At 40.7% G+C, this 22,784-nt stretch overlaps 1 protein-coding gene and 2 long non-coding RNA genes across 3 annotated transcripts in view; all 3 read left to right on the forward strand.

The window, feature by feature from the left end:
• The window catches only part of LOC118232142 (basement membrane-specific heparan sulfate proteoglycan core protein-like), a 1,449,502-nt gene that overhangs the window by 897,011 nt on the left and 529,707 nt on the right, over positions 1-22,784 (forward strand). The gene's annotated exons all lie outside the window — the stretch shown is intronic.
• On the forward strand, positions 14,802-22,688 carry LOC118232576. Its single transcript, XR_004766343.1, has 3 exons — positions 14,802-14,895; positions 15,894-15,965; positions 22,661-22,688. It is a non-coding gene; the product is annotated as an uncharacterized LOC118232576 (long non-coding RNA).
• On the forward strand, positions 18,759-21,688 carry LOC118232484. The gene is made up of 4 exons (XR_004766315.1): positions 18,759-18,933; positions 19,050-19,322; positions 20,256-20,528; positions 21,462-21,688. It is a non-coding gene; the product is annotated as an uncharacterized LOC118232484 (long non-coding RNA).

Genomic DNA, 22,784 nt, shown 5'->3' on the forward strand with positions numbered 1-22,784 from the left:
GGACGGGGATTAGATGGCATGCCGCTCCCGCGTGCGTCTCTCATTCCAGCACCCCGGTCTCACTGCAGGCAGAGCATATAAACTATTACCAATCAATTATTATTGCAAACAGGCGTGGTTGTTAGCCAGCTATACTGCTCCCACTCTGCCTGCAGATGGCGCCCTAACCACACCACCCCTCCACATCACAGTGTGAGATTTCAGCTCCATTATAAACATTACTTTGAAATTAATGTCTCTGCTAGTGTTTTGAGATGCAACACAGTGAGTGAGAAATTATACTCAGAACATCACGGCGGTGAATCGAACGTGCAGGTTCTTCCTGTACAACATCCGGAGAATCCGCCCCTTCCTCACCACCTACGCAACCCAGCTCCTAGTTCAAGCGATGGTCCTGTCCCGCCTGGACTACTGAAACTCGCTGCTGGCTGGTCTGCCAGCATCCGCCATCAGACCTCTGCAGCTCATCCAGAATGCTGCAGCGCGTCTGGTTTACAACCTCCCCAGACATTCCCATGTCACCCCCCTGCTCACTGACCTCCACTGGCTGCCTGTTATGGCTCGCATCAAATTTAAGACCTCGGTGCTTGCATACCAGGCAGCTAAGGAGTCAGCACCAGGGTACATCCAGAGGATCATCAGACCCTACACACCAGCCAGACCTCTCCGTTCTGCCACCTCTGGACGCTTGGCACCTCCCCCTCTTCGCGTCTGTACTTCCCGCTCCCGTCTGCTGTCTGTCCTGGCCCCTCGCTGGTGGAATGACCTCCCCGTGGCGGTCAGAACAGCAGAGAATCTGACTACCTTCAAACGCAGACTAAAGACTCATCTCTTCAGGCTGCACCTCTCCTCACCCCTCCCTAGCCTATAGTTTAGCTCAATGTACCTAGTTAGGCTAATACGATTACGTTAGTTTTTATTTGGCAGGATTGTTTTTGTCTGATTAGGCAAATGTGATTCCAGTGCTAGTTTGTACTTGGTAGGATTGTTGTTTGCTGAACAGGTTACTCTACAGGGTTGGAGTCCTGATCTATGTGGTCACTTCTGGCACTACGATCTTTACTTCACTCTAGTGTGTTTCTTTTGCACCTCTGCATCTTGAACTAATGCACTTGTTGTACGTCGCTCTGGATAAGAGCGTCTGCTAAATGCCTGTAATGTAATGTAATGTAATGTAAATTGCTAAATTGCTAAATGCCTGTAATGTAATGTAATGTACACAAGATCCCTTGGCCCTGTAATATCTGCCCATGGCTTGTCCCATCATTCCTATGCCGACGACACGCAACTCTTTCTCTCCTTCTCCCCATCGGACACATAGGTCCCTGCCCGCATCTCCGCTTGCCTGAGGGACATACAGAGCTGGATGGACAATCACCACCTGAAGCTCAACCCAGGAAAGACGGAGCTAATCTTTATTCCTGCTCTATCCTCTCCCCTCCTCGACTTTTCCATTTCCTTAGGGGACACCGTAGTGACATCATCATCCTGCGCCAAGAATCTCGGAGTGATGATGGACAACAGGCTGTCCCTCTCCAACAACATTGCAGCAGTAACCCGGGCATGCAGATTTTTCCTATACAACATCCGCAGAATCCGCCCCTTTCTCACCACCTACTCAACCCAGCTCCTGGTCCAAGCAATGGTTCTATCCCGCCTGGACTACTGCAACGCTCTTCTGGCTGGACTACCGGCATCTGCCACCAGACCCCTGCAGCTCATTCAGAATGCTGCGGCTCGTCTGGTCTTCAACCTCCCCAGACACTCCCACGTAACTCCCCTGCTCACTACCCTCCACTGGCTGCCTGTTATAGCTCGCATCAAATTCAAAACATTGGTCCTAGCATACCAGGCAGTCAAGGGATCAGCCCCAGCATACCTTCACAAGATATTCAAACCCTACATGCCAGCCAGATCCCTCCGTTCTGCTACCTCAGGACGCCTAGCACCTCCCCCTCTTCGCACCTGCACTTCCAGAACACGTCTCCTGTCTGTTCTGGCCCCACGATGGTGGAATGACCTCCCTGTGGAGGTCAGAACAGCTGAGACTGTGACCCATTTCAAACGACGACTGAAGACCCACCTCTTCAGGCTGCACCTCTCCCCATCCTTCCCTTCCCCCCTGTAAATGACTAAAACTTAGGGTTGTAACTAGGCAGCTGTTTCATAGGTGACTTAGTCGATGCGCCTGTCTTAACGACTAATTGTATTTTTATTTATTTTTATTTTTCCATAGATTGCGTTGTTGCCGTTCTCGTTGTTAGTGTTAATCAGTTTAACCATCAGGGTCCAAGTTGAACTATACGGTTGTTCCCTGTACTTGGACCGGTACTTCTCTCTAGGGTTTTCGTCATACTTGTTCCTGGTTATGGTTATACACTTTGTTGTACGTCGCTCTGGATAAGAGCGTCTACCAAATGCCTGTAATGTAATGTAATGTAATGTAAATATGGAATTTAACACATTTTTCTAATGATTTTAGATGCTGCCAAGAACACCTCAGTGTGACTTTTCTTTAAAACTGCAGTACCTGTTATTTTCTCTTTCAGATGCTCTGAAGAGTGTCTCAGTGTCAGTGAGCCCCTCTGGTGAAATAGTGGAGGGCAGTTCAGTGACTCTGACCTGCAGCAGTGATGCCAACCCACCAGTGCAGAACTACACCTGGTTTAAGAAGAATGACACTGGAGTCTGGCTGGCAGGATCTGGACAGAGCTTGAACTTTTCTAACTTTAGATCCTGGAACAGAGGACAGTACGACTGTGAGGCACAGAACAGACTTGGAGCTCAGAATGCTTCTGCTCTACTGGTCCTAATACAAGGTACGGCCAGAATTTATTTTCCAGTTCTGAGTAAATTGATCTCACGATTATGTCAAGCAGTCGTCTTGTAAGTTATTAGTTTCTCGACACTGTCACTTGAATGGCTGGAATGCCATTGGCTGGTTCGCGGACAGCGTGCCTGCCATATGTACACATTATAGCAAACATACAATGTGTACTAATTTTAACGCTGTGCTTCTAGCACACACTTTCTATCGAAAGCCACATATGGTATGTGAATGCATGCATTTTTCTGTCTATGTAGTGCCCTGGTAGCAAGTCCCCTAGTGCAGCCTTCTTTTGGAAGGTCTTTAAAGCCACAGGGCATTGTGGGAAATGGACATAATGGAACCGTAGACGATGACATGCAGTAAATAACATCTCACAACGGGCTCCAGAGTGGCTCGATTGGTTACAGTGCTCACCTTCAGCACAGTCTGGGCACTGCCGTGACAGGTCTGAGTCTTTGACTGTGACTGAGAGTCAGTTTGGACCATAGGTACAGGCTCACAGGCAGGTGCACTGCTATAGCATCACTACCTTTACTGCATAAAATTATGGAGAGATTACTTTTATTAAAATATTTATTAAAAATAAATCTCAATTTCCATAAACTATGCATGTATGATACTAGCATGTTAACAGATAAAATGATGAGGGGTGAGAAGGAAAATGATCATGTTAATTTATTTAAAGATATATAAATGTATTGCACATGGAGATAAAATAAACACTTAGAAAATATGTTTTATTTCCTTGACCTGCAGACTTGCAGACGGGATCAGAACGGATTGTGAGCTTTTCCAACTTTACATCCTGGAGCTTTGGACAGTACTACTGCGTGGCACTGAACACATATGGAGATCAGACCTCTGCTGGTATGTCAATCAATACACACAGTGAGTGACACAGGAGGAGAAATGTCATTGTTTTGAACAATGGTGATTGTTCCTGTTTTAGGATCAGTTATTGATCGCTTGGATATTTAATCTTATTGTGGTAGTCAGAGCAGAGCAGAAAGTAAGTCGTCCCCAAATATTTTTTTTTTCTAATCACCAGGATTTGCTCATTAGCACAATTATTCAGCCATGAGGAAGAACTAATTAGTGAAATCAGCTGGATGAGTTCATGGGCAGAAGAAACACATGGCAGAGTCACGTGGGGCGAGGGAATGGACCCAAACGCAGAGAAAAAATACTCAAAAACCAAAGGGGAAAATCCAAACTGAGAATTTTACTTTCAATAAGAACAAAGACAAAGGAGAACAAAAACAAAGCCACGCAGGGCAAGTCTCAAAACTGGACTAAGAAAGAGTTCTTGAAATGCAAAACCAGGCAAAACAGAACTCGGGCAGGGAAGAGAACACTCAGGACAACACAGAGTCACAAGTAGACGAGGGAGCACATACCGAAACACCATAAGAAAACACACAAAATGATCCAGCACCTGAGTAAGGGAAGAAGGAAACTTAAAGTGACAATCTCGAAGATTTCAGTTTCGTTTTCTATGGCGGTGCCAATGGCGAGCAGCGGTAATTGCAAGTGTGTTTTTGGACCTCACTTCCCATAGATCCAACCGGTGTCGCCTGTGTGACGTCAGTCAGTTGGCACGCCAACTATAACACTTACTATTTACTGAATAAAAAACGGTTGTTATAAAAGTAACGTTATGTACATACTCATTCGTTGTCTAACATTAGGCTAACTCAAGATGTCTTTACACTGCCGAGCCGGGTTAAAATGCCGTAGCAAACCTGGGGTAGAATTAGTGATGATCAATTTCTGCAAACGTTCTTTATCCAACTTTTGCCTGGTATGAACATCTTTACACTGCAGAGAAGAATTTGCGGGATTCGCTGTGGCTCGTGCAATTATGTATCTCGTGCACAATAAGCAGTCTTTTTCGTGAATGATTGTTGTGTGGTATTTTTGAAACAACTGCCTTGCAAAATGTTACCCCTGGTGTTTCTGGTTTTGCTAGCTAAGCTGTTCGAGAATAAAGCTGAGCTGGGTGTTAAATTAGTAATCAGAACAAGAAGAATAAAAACAAAATCAAAGGAGATTTCATCAAAAAGGGCATTAAGGCTGAAGGAACATATGAGGAAGCATAATAAAATAATAACAATGCTAATCCATACTGCCATATTCTTTTATTTAGTTTTCTCCTGCATGACGTCTTCAGAAATCAGACCCGGCTCTGCTCCACATACCCCGGCTTTATTCCGATCATTATAATATATTGATTAACTCGATGGCAATGTAAATAACGGTAACATTAAGGCCAGTTCAGATCAATGATTCGCGACGAGGCGAAACGGTTTTAGAATGTTGCAGAGAAAATTGCAGTGGTGTGAACTGGCTAGTAGCAGAGCCGTTGCCTGCCCTGAGGTTTTAAAAGACCGTCCTTGTCAAATCGCCAAGTGCAGTTTTAGAACGTTTACAATCAGACGTCTTGGAATTTTGCAAGTTGCACCCAGTCTAGTTGCGAATCATTGATCTGAACTGGCCTTAAGTTAGCTACACTGCAACGTTGCGACAAGGTAGCATTGCATTCGAGAGACGGTTTGCGAGGTCGGTACCGGTCGGTAGCGTTAGCTAGCTTTTTTTTCTAATTGTTAGCCGACATTAGATTGTGTTAATTACATTAGCTAGCTAGCTAACGCAACGTTACCTGATATGAGAGATGGATACTGTGCCCAACGTTGTCTAAACTAATGCTGTCTTTCTTGACATGGTCCGGTAGCTACCGTTAGCTGTGCAAATAGCTATGTAATTTAGTAAAGTTACATTGTCATTAAATGTAATATGAAATCTACATCAACAAATAATATGATCTCTCATGTTACACAAAAACTTTTTAGGGTTCCATAACTCCCCCAACCCCCCCTTTCTCTGTTATTGTAACGCATGCAGACACCGGAAAAAACTACGCCGCTCACACACAAGTGAGTTGAAGAGCGAGCCTGTTGCGTTAGTTCCGCCTACCCTCTCTGGCGGACCAACCACAGATGGGTGATGAAAAATGTGTCACTAACTGTGCGCCGCTTGTGATTTTTTCCCGGGAATGTCGCCACAGACACCAAGTTTTTTAATCATGAATTATGATAATAATAATAGTATAAATTAATATAAAAATAGGCTCAATCACCATTGTGTTACCCAATGCAGCAATAGATAGTGACTTAAAAGATATTTATTTTAATGAAAATCTTTGAGATTATTACTTTAAATAGACACGACACTGACGAGACACAGAAGGGCACAATGAACAGTCAGGCCACAGAGAGGGAAGGGAAAATGAGACAACTCAAAAACAATGATTAGATAATTGAAAACAATAATACAATTAAACGGGGTAAATGAACAGAACTAAAAACTGCAGTGCCGCCATCTGGTGGCCCAAAAAGGGAAACGCAGACACCCACAGAACCATGACAGGCAGGGCTTTACTTTCTCACCCCTGGAGTCATAGTATCTGAGTCATAGTATCACCCACTACACTGTATGGCCTGGACCACAGCAGCCATCATCCAGATTAGAAAGCATGACTCACTTGCCCAGAACCTCCAAGCACAACTCTATGGTTCATGAAGCGTCTCAGAGAATAGGTCTGGGCTGCGTTTCCGAATTTCGATGTACCTTAACGTTTTACGAAGGCTCCTAAGGTATACCTTTCAAAGGGAAACCGCTTTTTTACGAGTGTTTCCCAAACTATACCTTAACAGTTGCCTTAAGGGACACCTCAAAGGTACATCGTAAGTTGGAGCTGGCCTTCACTGTGGTGCTGAAAAGTTTATCAATCGATGCCAAGCGAATCGATTGTCTCACTTGTAAAGGCTTGTGAATGACGTTTTAATATAACAAGTGTTGTCATAATCATTTTACATCAATCTAATATTGCAGAAGAGGAAGCTATGCCTACTAGAGATTATCTGCTAATCTCTTTAAGAGTCAGTTAAGACGAGACCTTGTGATAGTTTCAATAAATACGTACATATAGACTACAAAGGATAAAATAAAAAGCATCAATCGGGACATATAAGCCATAGTCTGGGACTTTGTGGAAGCCCAGGGAAAAGGATATAAGCTACATATGGGTTAATTATTTTGTTCTTATTGAAACAAAGGTCTAATGTTAATTTGTTTTTGTCACACAATATATAGGCAACTGTAGCAGCAAACTTTTCTCTGCAATGCAAAAATGATCGTAGATGAAAGGCAAAAGCGCGTCTGTGGAAATTGATCATGATGAATTCTATACCGGGTGCCTTATGAATAGGTCTACCTGTTAAAGTGATTTGCTCATCCACCTTAATTTGCTGTTGGATAATCTTAAGTTTAACCAAGAATATCATTATTGGGTTGTTTACCGAAAATCTTTAAAACAACATGGTAAGAAAAATGTTCCGTATTGTTGATATTTACACAGTGCTATTTTGTTTTATATAGGAGGTGTGAGCTAAAGGAAGGGGATGTAGATCATTTGGCTATGTTTGTTCATTATGAGCCATTATGAGCCACCGTACCTGTAAGTGTTTTTATGGCTAGGCCAATCAACGTGCTCTAGATCGGTCATGCAAGTAGACTCACTCAACGTTGGTTTTGCACACACAGGTTTTATATTCTTAATAAACCGGCGGTTTGTTCCAAGTCAGTGTGATCATTGACTCACACACAAACGAATTAACTTCTACAGGGTATGCAGTCGGAAAAGCCATATTCTCAGTTAGCGCCACTACGTATAAATTTAAAAAACTTTTTTTTTTTCTTTTAACAAATTGGATTAGTATCATGGATAGGCCCTATATATAATTACCATCATGATGGGGATAGACAGGTAAAATGACAGCATTCTCATGACGTGCTATGCACAGAAACGTTGACTGGATAATTACTTTTCGTAAAGTTAATATTAAACTATGTCATTTTCGCATGCCGATGTGCTACTAGATGCGAACTCTAGTACAACTGTCAATTTGAAAAGCAAAATGTTGGCATAATAAGGCAAAACTGTGACAGGATTAGTGGAGCGCAGCACTAAGGGACAGCTTACGAGTGCCTCAGACCACCCTTTTAAAGGTATACCTTTCATAAGATATATCTTAGCGAAGGAGACGCTGGGAAACAGCTCGAGACCTAAAGGAAGACCTTAAGGTATACCTTACGACGCACGTAGGGCTAAGGAGACTCTGGGAAACCCAGCCCTGATCTAGGATCAGTTTTGCCTTTGGGCCATTATGGATAAAGCGTGGATATGAAGAGAGGAAACATGATCTGAGATCAGCTCTCTTACTCTGAGAGACTCTATGAATAGGGATGAAGGTCAGTTTTGGTTGGTGCGGAGTCCAGGGAAGGATATAGGCACCTGCCTGAACACCCCCCCCCCAAACAGTAAGAGGCTCTTTTCATTTTCAGACCAAGTGAACTCAGTTCCAGTATGGGACAGTTAAGCATACTGTTAAAATTTAAGATCCCCCTAAAATGGACGAACCAAAGCTTCAACAGATGCACCAGGGACACATTCAAACACTTGTCAGAGGTCTCTGGTTACTTGTTCATCCCTTCCCAATGGAAAGACATCTCAGTGACTCTGTGCACACTTGTTTGCAGTTGACATGTGTATCTGCATATTTGTATTTCTTATGTAATTCAGGTTATTTGCTTTTTTTAATTCATACCACCTAAAGTACATCTACATAATTTTGAAGATAGTTTATATATCTTGGGGAATTATAGTATGTACGCTCATATCTGTTTTTTTTTTGTTTTGTTGAGTTGATTTTCTGAGTGTTGCATTGACCTTCCTACATTTATTCATGCACTTATTTTACACGACTCTGGAATGTAGTCTCTGCAATATAAATGTAAATTGAAATGCTATGTCTGTTTATTTACAGCAGAAGATAAGACAGCGCTTGTATGGAGGGTTGTTGGAATCACAGTGGCTTTTGTACTCTTTACTGTCATGGTGTGCACAAGGTAACTGATTGCAATGCAAAATCATCTGGGTATCAATCAACACTGAGAAGACATGATAATAGAAATTCACCATTAGATATCAGAGAGATATGCAGAATTTTACTAATTTGCTGTTGAATTCAGAGGAGCAGGTAGGAATGTTATGATCAAATGTTGTCTGGGATGGCTGATCCACAGCTCCTGAAGGTCTGTTACTCACCCCCCCCCCTCCCTTCCCCTTTTCAGCAGGAAGAAGAGCACCAACAGAGAGAGGGAGGAGCAGACGCTCTCGTACTGTAAGTAACAAGTTCCCACCTGTATATTCTCACCATTATAATTGTACCAGCCGTTCAGAAAAGCAAAGGACAGTTCTGTGTACAGGCTGTATTTTTATGAAGCTACAAAGTCAGTAGGTCTGTGCTGAGCAGAAAACACAAAGCACAGATACACACCAGGCAAGTTACAGTTCATCCAGTTCATCACTGTGTGATGCAGTCATTTTCAGTCTTCCTCCATATTTTTATTGGTTAAAACTATTGAGGAATATTCCCCACTTAACTCTCAATATATTGTAATTGTATCTGTGGATATTATTTAGTATGATTTTTTAACATGTGAAAAATATACTTCTGTAATGTAAATTCTTCAAGTGATTCTGTGATATATAATCCACTAAGTCAAGAAAGGAATCCATGCAATCCTTGCATGGATAGGGAATGCAAGGGACTGTGTGGCCATTCTGGTTCCCTTTTAACAGTGCAACTGGAGGCGCACTTATGTGTGACTGAGTCTCTTCCTGTGTCTCACAGCCTTCAGAGAGTGACAAACGCAGCCAGCGACACAAACTCTGTGCTTCAGAGAGCTGACGAGGCCTCAGTGTGGGATTAAAACACACAGAGGAGAGAATCTGCAGAGAATGAGAAATGATGGAGATCAGGATGAAATAGTCTCTTTTTGTCTTTAACTTCACAGAACTGCTGTCTGTTTCTGCTAGTTTATCCATCTTATAAAGAGCTGCTGGTGGAGGATTTTTCCCAGAGTACTGTAACCCTACTGCAACATGCATGTTCATGTAACCCTGCTGCATACATGCTCCTGTGACACCGTTACACGTTTATATAACTCTGTTACACACACGCTCATAACTCATGTACACGCGTATGTATTATCTCACATTGAATGGGAAGATTATAATGCAGATTAATGTAGATTATATTCTCCAAAGTCACTTTTAAAGGCAAGGTCCAAAATACTTTAAAACAGTGTTTTAGTTTGACATTTTACATCGCCTTGTTGTATTGACCCCATTTGTACTTTCTGTCTGTTTAGCTATTTGAAATAATGCATCTTTTTATTTGTTTTATTTGCATACATTGTTTTATTATGTGTATCAATATATTATGATTTATTTGAGCATTGTAAAGCACTGTGAACCTTGAACCTCTGTTTTGATAAAGATAATCATTATTTTCTTTATATGGCCATCATGTTTTGCCTGCCACCCCCCCACCCCCTCCAAAAAAATAGATAAATAATAATATTATAAAATAAATAAATAAAATTATATTCAAATAAATTCCATTTTAATCACGTGTGGGCATCTATTTCATCTCTGTGAAATGTGAAAGATACAATAATCCAATGGGCTGTATGTAGTAAAAATCATTTTTATGAAGTATAAGCATTGAAATGCAACTAATAATGTGTGTGAAGGACCGTAAAACAGGCAAAGCCAAACCAAAGTTCTAAAAGGTCACATGAACATCAACCACAGAAACAGCGCTGCTCCACCCCAACTGAACTGAGGTGTGAAATAAAATAAAGAATAGAACAGGCTGCAGGAAGTGAGCAGCGCTTTAACTGTCTGTGGTCAGGGTGGCTCTCGCCTGAAATTAGGCAGCTTCACCCACAGCAGCGCCCGCTACTCCTCTGCACAAAAGAGCCAAGCAGGGGCACCTCACAGTACCCGCTTTGAGGCACCAGAGCCGTGATACTTTCACAAAGATAACTACGCCTGTCCGCTCCTTTTATCTTCTGCAAAAGTAAGTGCAATCTTAATGTTGATCTGGGGGTTATAGGCTAGGCTACAGCAGCAAAATATTGTCATTCACATTGGATCATGGTTCCCTCTTTTTTCTCGCTTTTAAACTACTGTTAACATATTTTACACATCTGTGATGCTCATGTAGCTCTTTAATGTTTTTATATTCATTATTGTGTACCAATATGTCAAATTACACAGTGAAGTTGCATTCTTGTAAAATAATCTTTGTTGTCCATAATTTGATTTTATATTGTCATTCTTCAACGATGCTAAACTGCATGAGCTACTGCCTGTCTTGGCCAGGATACTCTTGAAAAAGAGATTTTGAATCTCAACGAGACTCTCCTGGTTAAAGTAAAATGTAATAATATTTACAAATAGAAACAATTATTCTTAAAGCTTTGCATTCATCACAGTCAGTCTGCCATGTTCAGAAATATGAGCCTGTCAGCAGGGCCGTTTCAGACAGTTTGAAAACCGTTAAGATCACACCTCCTCTACCAGCGTAAGTGCATGATTTAGCCCTGTTTTATTCTTAATGGCTGTTAACACGTTTTTTCATTGAGTTGTAAAATTATGTACATTATTCAGTAAATTGCCTTGATAGAAATTGAGAGAAGACATCTTTGATTTTTGCAAGCTTAAATTCATTGCGTTTTTTTAAACAGTGGAGAAATTTAAGTACAGTGTTGTTGTTCTCTGATCTGCGGATTACAGCAAGTGCTTTATTCTGTGCTAATCTAGTGATCCTAATGGAGATCAGTCTCTCTCACTGCTGAAAGGTAGCTATGTGACCAGTGGGAAAAACATGCACAGCTTTAGTTAAAACAGTAAATTAGCTTTTTAAAAATTAAAATAATGTAAAAAGAAATAATAATAATAAAATAATAAAAACAAAAAAAAGATCATTGTTTTCTGAAAGTTACTCTTTATTTTATTACTTTCCATGCTATCTGTTAAATGCTTAATATCAGTGATTTATTTTGTGGAATTTTGGTTATGGCTTAAAAAACAAAAGAAATAATATAAGTTATGTTTTTTTATATATATGTTCAGGCCGATGCAGCCATGCTCTAAACAACCTCAACAGTATTTTTGTAAGCCTTTCTCTCTGCCTCAGGTAAACAATTTAGTTACTTCAGTTCTGCTTATTAATGCCAGTTTACAGAGGTTACAATATCTTTCAGAAGCTAAAATCTATTTAGAATTACTATGATTTGATTTAACCTGTTTAACTCATTAGACAGGGAAAGCAAAAATTAAAGACATATGTTACAGGAAATGGGAACCTAAATCTTATACACAAGATCACATGAGTTGTTTAGATGCCCATTTGGCAGACATCTTAAACTGTTTTAAGCTACATTTGTATGTTGCATAATCTGTGTTTGTCGTTTGTCCGGTTATATGCTGAGCATGCACTGACGCTTTTGCACAAATGATGTTCTTAACGGATAAATAAAGTTATTTTGAATTTTAATTTGAATTTGGTTTAGGGATTCTAGGATGATCAGAATCTTTTTTTCATTTGTTTTTGAAATGTAGAGAATAGAAATTATCTGAAGTTCCTGTTTATTCACAGCTCTGCAACAGAGATGAGTAGATTTCTTTGGCTTCATGACATGGGCAGAACTGTAAATTAACTGCATTTACTGGTGTGCTCTATTCCTGAAGAAAATGATAGATTTTGCCATCATTTAAACTTTTGTGAGACTAAATTTTATTCTTGAAATAATGTGTGTGTGTGTGTGTGTGTGTGTGTGTGTGCGCGTGTGCGCGTCTCCTTTGCATAGTCCTCCAGGCCCATGTCTGAAGATATTACAGTCTCATATTTTATTATAGTCTGCGCAGATTATAATCTCCAAACTCAAGTCACTTTTAAAGGTAAGGTCCTAGATGTTTTTAAAACAGTGTTTTAGTACTTAATTTTACATTGCCTTGTTGTATTGATCACATATTTAAGTTTCTGTCTGGTTTTAGATATTTGAAAGAATGCATATTAATATTTGTTTCCTTTACATACATTGTTTCATTTTGTGTATCAATGTATTAAGGTTTATTTGAGCATTGTAAAACACTGTGATCCTCGAACCTCTGTTCTGAAAAATATTATCATTATTTTCTTCATATGGCCATCATGTTTTGCCTGCATTCCATTTATTTCACGTGGGGATCAAGTTCATCTCTTTGAAAGAATCTATAATAATACTATACAATCGGTCGTATGTAGTAAAAGTCATCTTTATGAAATATCAGCATTGAAACGCAACTAATTATGTGTATGAAGGACCGTATAACAGGGAAAGCAAAAGCAAAGTTCTAAAAGGTCACATGAACATCAACCACAGAAACAGCGCTGCTCCACCCCAACTGAACTGAGGTGTGAAATAAAATAAAGAATAGAACAGGCTGCAGGAAGTGAGCAGCGCATTAACTGTCTGTGGTCAGAGTCACACTCTGGACCCCCAAACCACTGTCCACTCCTTTCATCTTCTGTGAAAGTACAGTGTGTGCAATCTTTATGTTAATAAGCGGGTTATAGACCAAGCATCAGCAGCGTTTTGTTGATGTTCCACCTTCATGTCAAAAATCTGATGCATGAAACATAAACACGACTGAGCTACGTATGGTAGCAATGATAAAGCATGCTGTTTGTGGCAGTAAAATTTACCTAGGAGGGATAGGTGGATGCAATACATTCAATATATCTGTAGACGGGGCAATTATTAAAATAGATGAGTCTTGAATGTACATTTCAGATTAATTTCCAGGAAGATCTTTTACTAAACGGAATTAAATAATCTGGTTTAGGTAATGGATTTTGTATAGGGCTCCTGAATGTATGCATGTTTAATTGTGCCTGATGCCTATCACACCTTTTACAGTCACTTTTATTTTAACCTCTACTGTACATGTATTGGAATAGGAGTGGCACGGTGGTGCACTGGGTAGCACTGTCACCTCACAGCAAGAAGGCACTGGGTTCGAATCTCTGCTTGGGGCCTTTCTGTCTGGAGTTTGCATGTATCTCCGGGTACTCTGGATGCCTCCCACAGTCCAAAAACATGCAAATAGGCCAATTGGACACTCTAAATTGCCCATAGGTATAAATGTGTGAGTGAATGGTGTGTGTTCCCTGCGATAGATTAGCAGCCTGTCCAGAGTGTATTCCTGCCTCTCGCCCAATGCATGCTTGGATAGGCTCCAGCACCAGCTCCAGCTCAGGATAAGCGGGTATAGATAATGGATGGATTGATGAATGTATTGGAATAGGCAAAGCCTCAGATCTTAGCAACAGTTTGTGTTGTAATCCGGAATAATTTTTGTAAACATAGTAGTTATTTATTTTTTTTTATGAGCCTAATATGCAAAAATGAACATAATTATTGACATCTGAATTTCAATAATACAGTGGAGGCAAAGAAATGAGAATTACCCAGTGTTTTTGAAAAGGCACTACTGGTCCAGTCCAGACACAAAGCAAACGACTCCGTATATTTTATTCAAACGCTTGTATCCGATAACATCTAAAATGTCTATGACCTTCAGGAAGTGAATCAGATCTGTAACACATTCTATCATATTCCGCCACACTGCTCTGTCTGTAAGGCTGTTTAATACTAATGGCTCATTAGCAAAGCAGAGAGGCTCGATCAAAACTCTCTTGTTAAGTGCTTTATCAAAGTATTTAATTTGTGCAAGAAGATTAAACTGTAATCAAATATAAAATTAAATGCATTTTCGGACTATAAATGATTGCTTCTATACAAATATCATTCATCAAGTAAAAGATGTTTGAGTCCCTGCTTTCTGGAATCTTTGTGAGCTCTTCATAAAACACAAAGAAGTTTTAGGCATTAGCAGCACATTAACTCACTGTGTGTGCTTGTGTAGTAATTGTTATTCTGCTATTTCTGCAAATTAATAGAATACTCTGACAGTCTTTCTTTGTGCTGTTCATTTTCACAGTGAAAATAATAATCAAGACCTGTATGTGTGTATTTGGATAAATATTTTCAATCTGATGCAGCCATGCTCTTCAATACCTTGTTGGTAATCGGCCTCTCCGTGTCAGGTAAATTGTTTGTTTTGTTTTTTTTCCAAATGTAGTTCTGATGTTTCAGTCTACATATAAAGTATTTATCAGCATGTGTTCCTATTTATTAGTCTCTCTTCATTATCTCAATCAGAAGCCAAAGTGAATACATTTAAATTGGGAATGTATATAATTTATATAAAATAATGTTCTACTGTACATTAGTTTAGAGTAGTGCAACATCGCTCATCTGAAAAGAGAAGGGAAAAAGAGAGAACCTTTAAGATGAAGTTCTTCTTCACACTCAGCGATGAAACTGAGACAGAGGCATGATATAAATATCTGTGGCTGTACTAAATGATCGGAGCTGTTGATTGTGCATGTTGCATTCTTAAAATGATGACACAAGTATTCCGGTGCCACGTTTTAATGAACGCAGTTTGTTTTCACTGCAAGCAAAACATAACAGTTTTCAGCCGAAGGCATATGCAGACAATTGCTCTTAACTTGCTTGGTTTGCTACCACATTCTAGCAAAGCTAGCTACTAAGCAAGACTTCCTGTACCTGCAAATCTCACATTGATCGGCGGCTACTGCCATCTACTGACATCAGTTAGTATTGGAGTACAAGTACAATTATTAATGTTTTATAGTTTTGGAGTTGTTTGGTGCAGTTGTGTTAAAGTTTTGTTAATTGAATCCCCAACTGCTGAACACTGAACCCGTGTTCAGCAGTTGTCTACGATCATGAAAATGCACTTTTTTGTACGTCGCTTTGGATAAAAGCGTCTGCCAAATAAATGTAATGTAATGTAATGTAATATTTGTCATTTTGCCAACACATCTGTGTTTTGAAACATTTCTGAGCAGTGTGTTTCTGTGTGTGTGTGTATGCGTGTATTTGCATATGTGTGCGCATTTGTGTGTGTGTATGAATACATGTGTGCGTGTGTGTACGTGTGTGGATGTGTGTGGGTGTATGTATACATGTGTGTGTGTGCGTATGTGTTTGTGTGTGCGTGTGTGTGTATGTGCAGGAGAATACTACTGTGAGGCAGAGAATGGGACTGAGACAGACATCTCTCCTCCTAACGGTCCTGATGTGCAGTGTGAGTATATCAGTGCATCTCAGCTTCAGACACACAGAGCAGAGAGTCAGTATCTCCTGAGTATCTTTGGGTAACTTCACAGCATAAAAAGCTACAGTATGTCCAGTTCATTTTTTAACAAAGCATGACATTCTGGGATATTTATTGTAACAGGTTCTGCAGTCCTTTTCCTCACAAACCACACAATCGTTTGTTGTTAGAAGCACCAAGGCTTTATTGTGCGCTCGATACCAATAACACGGAAAAAAACAAAAACAAAACACACACGATAAGGACGGGGATTAGATGGCATGCTGCTCCCGCGTGCATCTCTCATTCCAGCACCCCGGTCTCACTGCAGGCAGAGCATATAAACTATTACCAATCAACTGTAACTGCAAACAGGGGTGGTTGTTACCCAGCTATATTGCTCCCACTTTGCCTGCAGATAGCGGCCTAACCACACCACTCCTCTACATCATATTGTGAGATTTAAGCTCTATTATAAACATTACTTTGAAATACATGTCTCTACTAGTGTTTTGAGACGCAACACAGTGAGTGAGAACTTATATGGAATTGAGCACATTTTTCTGATGATTTTAGATGCTCCCAAGAATTCCTCAGTGTGACTTTTATTTAAAACTGCAGTACCTGGTTTTTTCTCTTTCAGATCCTCCAAAGAGTGTCTCAGTATCAGTGAGCCCCTCTGGTGAAATAAAGGAGGGCAGTTCAGTGACTCTGACATGCAGCAGCAGCGATGCCAACCCACCAGTGCAGCGATATACCTGGTTAAAGAAGACTGGATTTGCATTCTCGGGGAGAGGATCAGAACAGAGTTACACCATTAATGAAATCAAATCTGGGGATGCTGGAGAATACTACTGTGAGGCAGTGAATGTGATTGGGACAGAAAGATCTCCTCCTAAACGTCTTGATGTGCAGTGTGAGTATATCAGTGCATCTCAGCTTCATACACACAGAGCAGAGAGTCAGTATCTCCTGAGTGTCTTTGGACAACTTCACAGCAGTAAGACACTGAGTAAAGCAGTCACACTGGGCAGTGGAGGAGAAATCAGATATAATTACATTACCATACAGTGATGAGCCTGAACATACTGACATGTCTTAAGTAAAACGTGTAGTCATTTTGAGTTTGCAAAGAGCAAAAAAGGTACCAAATGCAGCTGTTCAACTTTTAAAAAAATGAAGTTATCATTATTAATGAAGATGCTAAAACGGCATATCTAAATACTTTTGTCACTTTTGAAAACGTGAGTCTGTTGTGTCATTTTCCAACTACCATACAAAGCTACAGTATATCCAGTTCATTTTGTAACAAAGCATGATATACTGGGATATTTATTGTAACAGGTTCTGCAGTCCTTTTCCCCACAAACCACACAATCCATCGTTGTTGGAGGCACCAAGGCTTTATTGTGCGCTCGATACCAAAAACACGGAAACAAAAACAAAACAAAAACAAAACAAAACAAAACGCACACGATAAGGACGGGGATTAGATGGCATGCCGCTCCCGCGTGCGTCTCTCATTCCAGCACCCCGGTCTCACTGCAGGCAGAGCATATAAACTATTACCAATCAACTGTAACTGCAAACAGGGGTGGTTGTTACCCAGCTATATTGCTCCCACTTTGCCTGCAGATAGCGGCCTAACCACACCACTCCTCTACATCATATTGTGAGATTTAAGCTCTATTATAAACATTACTTTGAAATACATGTCTCTACTAGTGTTTTGAGACGCAACACAGTGAGTGAGAACTTATATGGAATTGAGCACATTTTTCTGATGATTTTAGATGCTCCCAAGAATTCCTCAGTGTGACTTTTATTTAAAACTGCAGTACCTGGTTTTTTCTCTTTCAGATCCTCCAAAGAGTGTCTCAGTATCAGTGCGCCCCTCTGGTAAAATAAAGGAGGGCAGTTCAGTGACTCTGACATGCAGCAGCAGCGATGCCAACCCACCAGTGCAGCGATATACCTGGTTAAAGAAGACTGGATTTGCATTCTCGGGGAGAGGATCAGAACAGAGTTACACCATTAATGAAATCAAATCTGGGGATGCTGGAGAATACTACTGTGAGGCAGTGAATGTGATTGGGACAGAAAGATCTCCTCCTAAACGTCTTGATCTGCAGTGTGAGTATATCAGTGCATCTCAGCTTCAGACACAGAGCAGAGAGTCAGCATCTCCTGAGTGTCTTTGGGTAACTTCACAGCAGTAAGACACTGAGTAAAGCAGTCACACTGGGCAGTGGAGGAGAAATCAGATATAATTACATTACCATACAGTGATGAGCCTGAACATACTGACATGTCTTAAGTAAAACGTGTAGTCATTTTGAGTTTGCAAAGAGCAAAAAAGGTACCAAATGCAGCTGTTCAACTTTTTAAAAAATGAAGTTATCATTATTAATGAAGATGCTAAAACGGCATATCTAAATACTTTTGTCACTTTTGAAAACATGAGTCTGTTGTGTCATTTTCCAACTACCATACAAAGCTACAGTATATCCAGTTCATTTTGTAACAAAGCATGATATACTGGGATATTTATTGTAACAGGTTCTGCAGTCCTTTTCCCCACAAACCACACAATCCATCGTTGTTGGAGGCACCAAGGCTTTATTGTGCGCTCGATACCAAAAACACGGAAACAAAAACAAAACAAAAACAAAACAAAACAAAACGCACACGATAAGGACGGGGATTAGATGGCATGCTGCTCCCGCGTGCGTCTCTCATTCCTGCACCCCGGTCTCACTGCAGGCAGAGCATATAAACTATTACCAATCAACTGTAACTGCAAACAGGGGTGGTTGTTACCCAGCTATATTGCTCCCACTTTGCCTGCAGATAGCGGCCTAACCACACCACTCCTCTACATCATATTGTGAGATTTAAGCTCTATTATAAACATTACTTTGAAATACATGTCTCTACTAGTGTTTTGAGACGCAACACAGTGAGTGAGAACTTATATGGAATTGAGCACATTTTTCTGATGATTTTAGATGCTCCCAAGAATTCCTCAGTGTGACTTTTATTTAAAACTGCAGTACCTGGTTTTTTCTCTTTCAGATCCTCCAAAGAGTGTCTCAGTATCAGTGCGCCCCTCTGGTAAAATAAAGGAGGGCAGTTCAGTGACTCTGACATGCAGCAGCAGCGATGCCAACCCACCAGTGCAGCGATATACCTGGTTAAAGAAGACTGGATTTGCATTCTCGGGGAGAGGATCAGAACAGAGTTACACCATTAATGAAATCAAATCTGGGGATGCTGGAGAATACTACTGTGAGGCAGTGAATGTGATTGGGACAGAAAGATCTCCTCCTAAACGTCTTGATGTGCAGTGTGAGTATATCAGTGCATCTCAGCTTCATACACACAGAGCAGAGAGTCAGTATCTCCTGAGTGTCTTTGGACAACTTCACAGCAGTAAGACACTGAGTAAAGCAGTCACACTGGGCAGTGGAGGAGAAATCAGATATAATTACATTACCATACAGTGATGAGCCTGAACATACTGACATGTCTTAAGTAAAACGTGTAGTCATTTTGAGTTTGCAAAGAGCAAAAAAGGTACCACATGCAGCTGTTCAACTTTTTAAAAAATAAAGTTATCATTATTAATGAAGATGCTAAAACGGCATATCTAAATACTTTTGTCACTTTTGAAAACGTGAGTCTGTTGTGTCATTTTCTAACTACCATACAAAGCTACAGTATATCCAGTTCATTTTGTAACAAAGCATGATATACTGGGATATTTATTATAACAGGTTCTGCAGTCCTTTTCCCCACAAACCACACAATCCATCGTTGTTGGAGGCACCAAGACTTTATTGTGCGCTCGATACCAAAAACACGGAAACAAAAACAAAACAAAACAAAACGCACACGATAAGGACGGGGATTAGATGGCATGCCGCTCCCGCGTGCGTCTCTCATTCCAGCACCCCGGTCTCACTGCAGGCAGAGCATATAAACTATTACCAATCAACTGTAACTGCAAACAGGGGTGGTTGTTACCCAGCTATATTGCTCCCACTTTGCCTGCAGATAGCGGCCTAACCACACCACTCCTCTACATCATATTGTGAGATTTAAGCTCTATTATAAACATTACTTTGAAATACATGTCTCTACTAGTGTTTTGAGACGCAACACAGTGAGTGAGAACTTATATGGAATTGAGCACATTTTTCTGATGATTTTAGATGCTCCCAAGAATTCCTCAGTGTGACTTTTATTTAAAACTGCAGTACCTGGTTTTTTCTCTTTCAGATCCTCCAAAGAGTGTCTCAGTATCAGTGCGCCCCTCTGGTAAAATAAAGGAGGGCAGTTCAGTGACTCTGACATGCAGCAGCAGCGATGCCAACCCACCAGTGCAGCGATATACCTGGTTAAAGAAGACTGGATTTGCATTCTCGGGGAGAGGATCAGAACAGAGTTACACCATTAATGAAATCAAATCTGGGGATGCTGGAGAATACTACTGTGAGGCAGTGAATGTGATTGGGACAGAAAGATCTCCTCCTAAACGTCTTGATGTGCAGTGTGAGTATATCAGTGCATCTCAGCTTCATACACACAGAGCAGAGAGTCAGTATCTCCTGAGTGTCTTTGGACAACTTCACAGCAGTAAGACACTGAGTAAAGCAGTCACACTGGGCAGTGGAGGAGAAATCAGATATAATTACATTACCATACAGTGATGAGCCTGAACATACTGACATGTCTTAAGTAAAACGTGTAGTCATTTTGAGTTTGCAAAGAGCAAAAAAGGTACCACATGCAGCTGTTCAACTTTTTAAAAAATAAAGTTATCATTATTAATGAAGATGCTAAAACGGCATATCTAAATACTTTTGTCACTTTTGAAAACGTGAGTCTGTTGTGTCATTTTCTAACTACCATACAAAGCTACAGTATATCCAGTTCATTTTGTAACAAAGCATGATATACTGGGATATTTATTATAACAGGTTCTGCAGTCCTTTTCCCCACAAACCACACAATCCATCGTTGTTGGAGGCACCAAGACTTTATTGTGCGCTCGATACCAAAAACACGGAAACAAAAACAAAACAAAACAAAACGCACACGATAAGGACGGGGATTAGATGGCATGCCGCTCCCGCGTGCGTCTCTCATTCCAGCACCCCGGTCTCACTGCAGGCAGAGCATATAAACTATTACCAATCAACTGTAACTGCAAACAGGGGTGGTTGTTACCCAGCTATATTGCTCCCACTTTGCCTGCAGATAGCGGCCTAACCACACCACTCCTCTACATCATATTGTGAGATTTAAGCTCTATTATAAACATTACTTTGAAATACATGTCTCTACTAGTGTTTTGAGACGCAACACAGTGAGTGAGAACTTATATGGAATTGAGCACATTTTTCTGATGATTTTAGATGCTCCCAAGAATTCCTCAGTGTGACTTTTATTTAAAACTGCAGTACCTGGTTTTTTCTCTTTCAGATCCTCCAAAGAGTGTCTCAGTATCAGTGCGCCCCTCTGGTAAAATAAAGGAGGGCAGTTCAGTGACTCTGACATGCAGCAGCAGCGATGCCAACCCACCAGTGCAGAGATATACCTGGTATAAGAATAATAGAGCTGTATCCCCATGGAGAGGATCAGACCAGAGTTACACCATTAAAAACATCACACTGCAGGATGCAGGAGAATACACCTGTCAGGCAGGGAATGGGATTGGGACAAACAGATCTCCTCCTAAACATCTTGATTTGCAGTGTGAGTATATCAGTGCATCTCAGCTTCATACACACAGAGCAGAGAGTCAGGATCTCCTGAGTGTCTTTGGGTAACTTCACAGCAGTAAGACACTGAGTAAAGCAGTCACACTGGCCAGTGGAGGAGAAATCAGGTATAATTACATTATCATACAGTGATGAGTCTGATCATACTGACATGTCTTAGGTAAAACGTGTAGTCATTTTGAGTTTGCAAAGGGCAAAAATGGTACCACATGCAGCTGTTCAACTTTTAAAAATGAAGTTATCATTATTAATGAACATGCTAAAAAGACATCTAAATACTGCTGTCACTTTTGAAAACTTGATTCTGCTGTGTCATTTTCCAACTACCATAAAAAGCTACAGTATATCCAGTTCATTTTGTAACAAAGCATGATATACTGGGATATTTACTGTAACAGGTTCTGCAGTCCTTTTCCCCACAAACCACACAATCCGTCGTTGTTAGAGGCACCAAGGCTTTATTGTGCGCTCAATACCAAAAACACGGAAACCACAACAAAACAAAACACACATGATAAGGACGGGGATTAGATGGCATGCCGCTCCCGCGTGTGTCTCTCATTCCAGCACCCCGGTCTCACTGCAGGCAGAGCATATAAACTATTACCAATCAATTGTAACTGCAAACAGGTGTGGTTGTAGGCCAGCTATACTGCTCCCACTCTGCCTGCAGATGGCGCCCTAACCACACCACTCCTCCACATCACGTTGTGAGATTTCAGCTCCATTATAAACATTACTTTGAAATAAATGTCTCTACTAGTGTTTTTTGAGACGCCACACAATGACTGAGAAATTATACGGAATTTAACACATTTTTCAAATGATTTTAGATGTTCCCAAGAACACCTCAGTGTGACTTTTATTTAAAACTGCAAAACCTGTTATTTTCTCTTTCAGATCCTCCGAAGAGCGTCTCAGTATCAGCTGGTAAAATAGTGGAGGGCAGTTCAGTGACTCTGACCTGCAGCAGCGCTGCCAACCCACCAGTGCAGAGATACACCTGGTATAAGAATAATAAACC

This window comes from Anguilla anguilla, chromosome 1, assembly GCF_013347855.1.
Source record: "Anguilla anguilla isolate fAngAng1 chromosome 1, fAngAng1.pri, whole genome shotgun sequence".
NCBI lineage: Eukaryota > Metazoa > Chordata > Actinopteri > Anguilliformes > Anguillidae > Anguilla > Anguilla anguilla.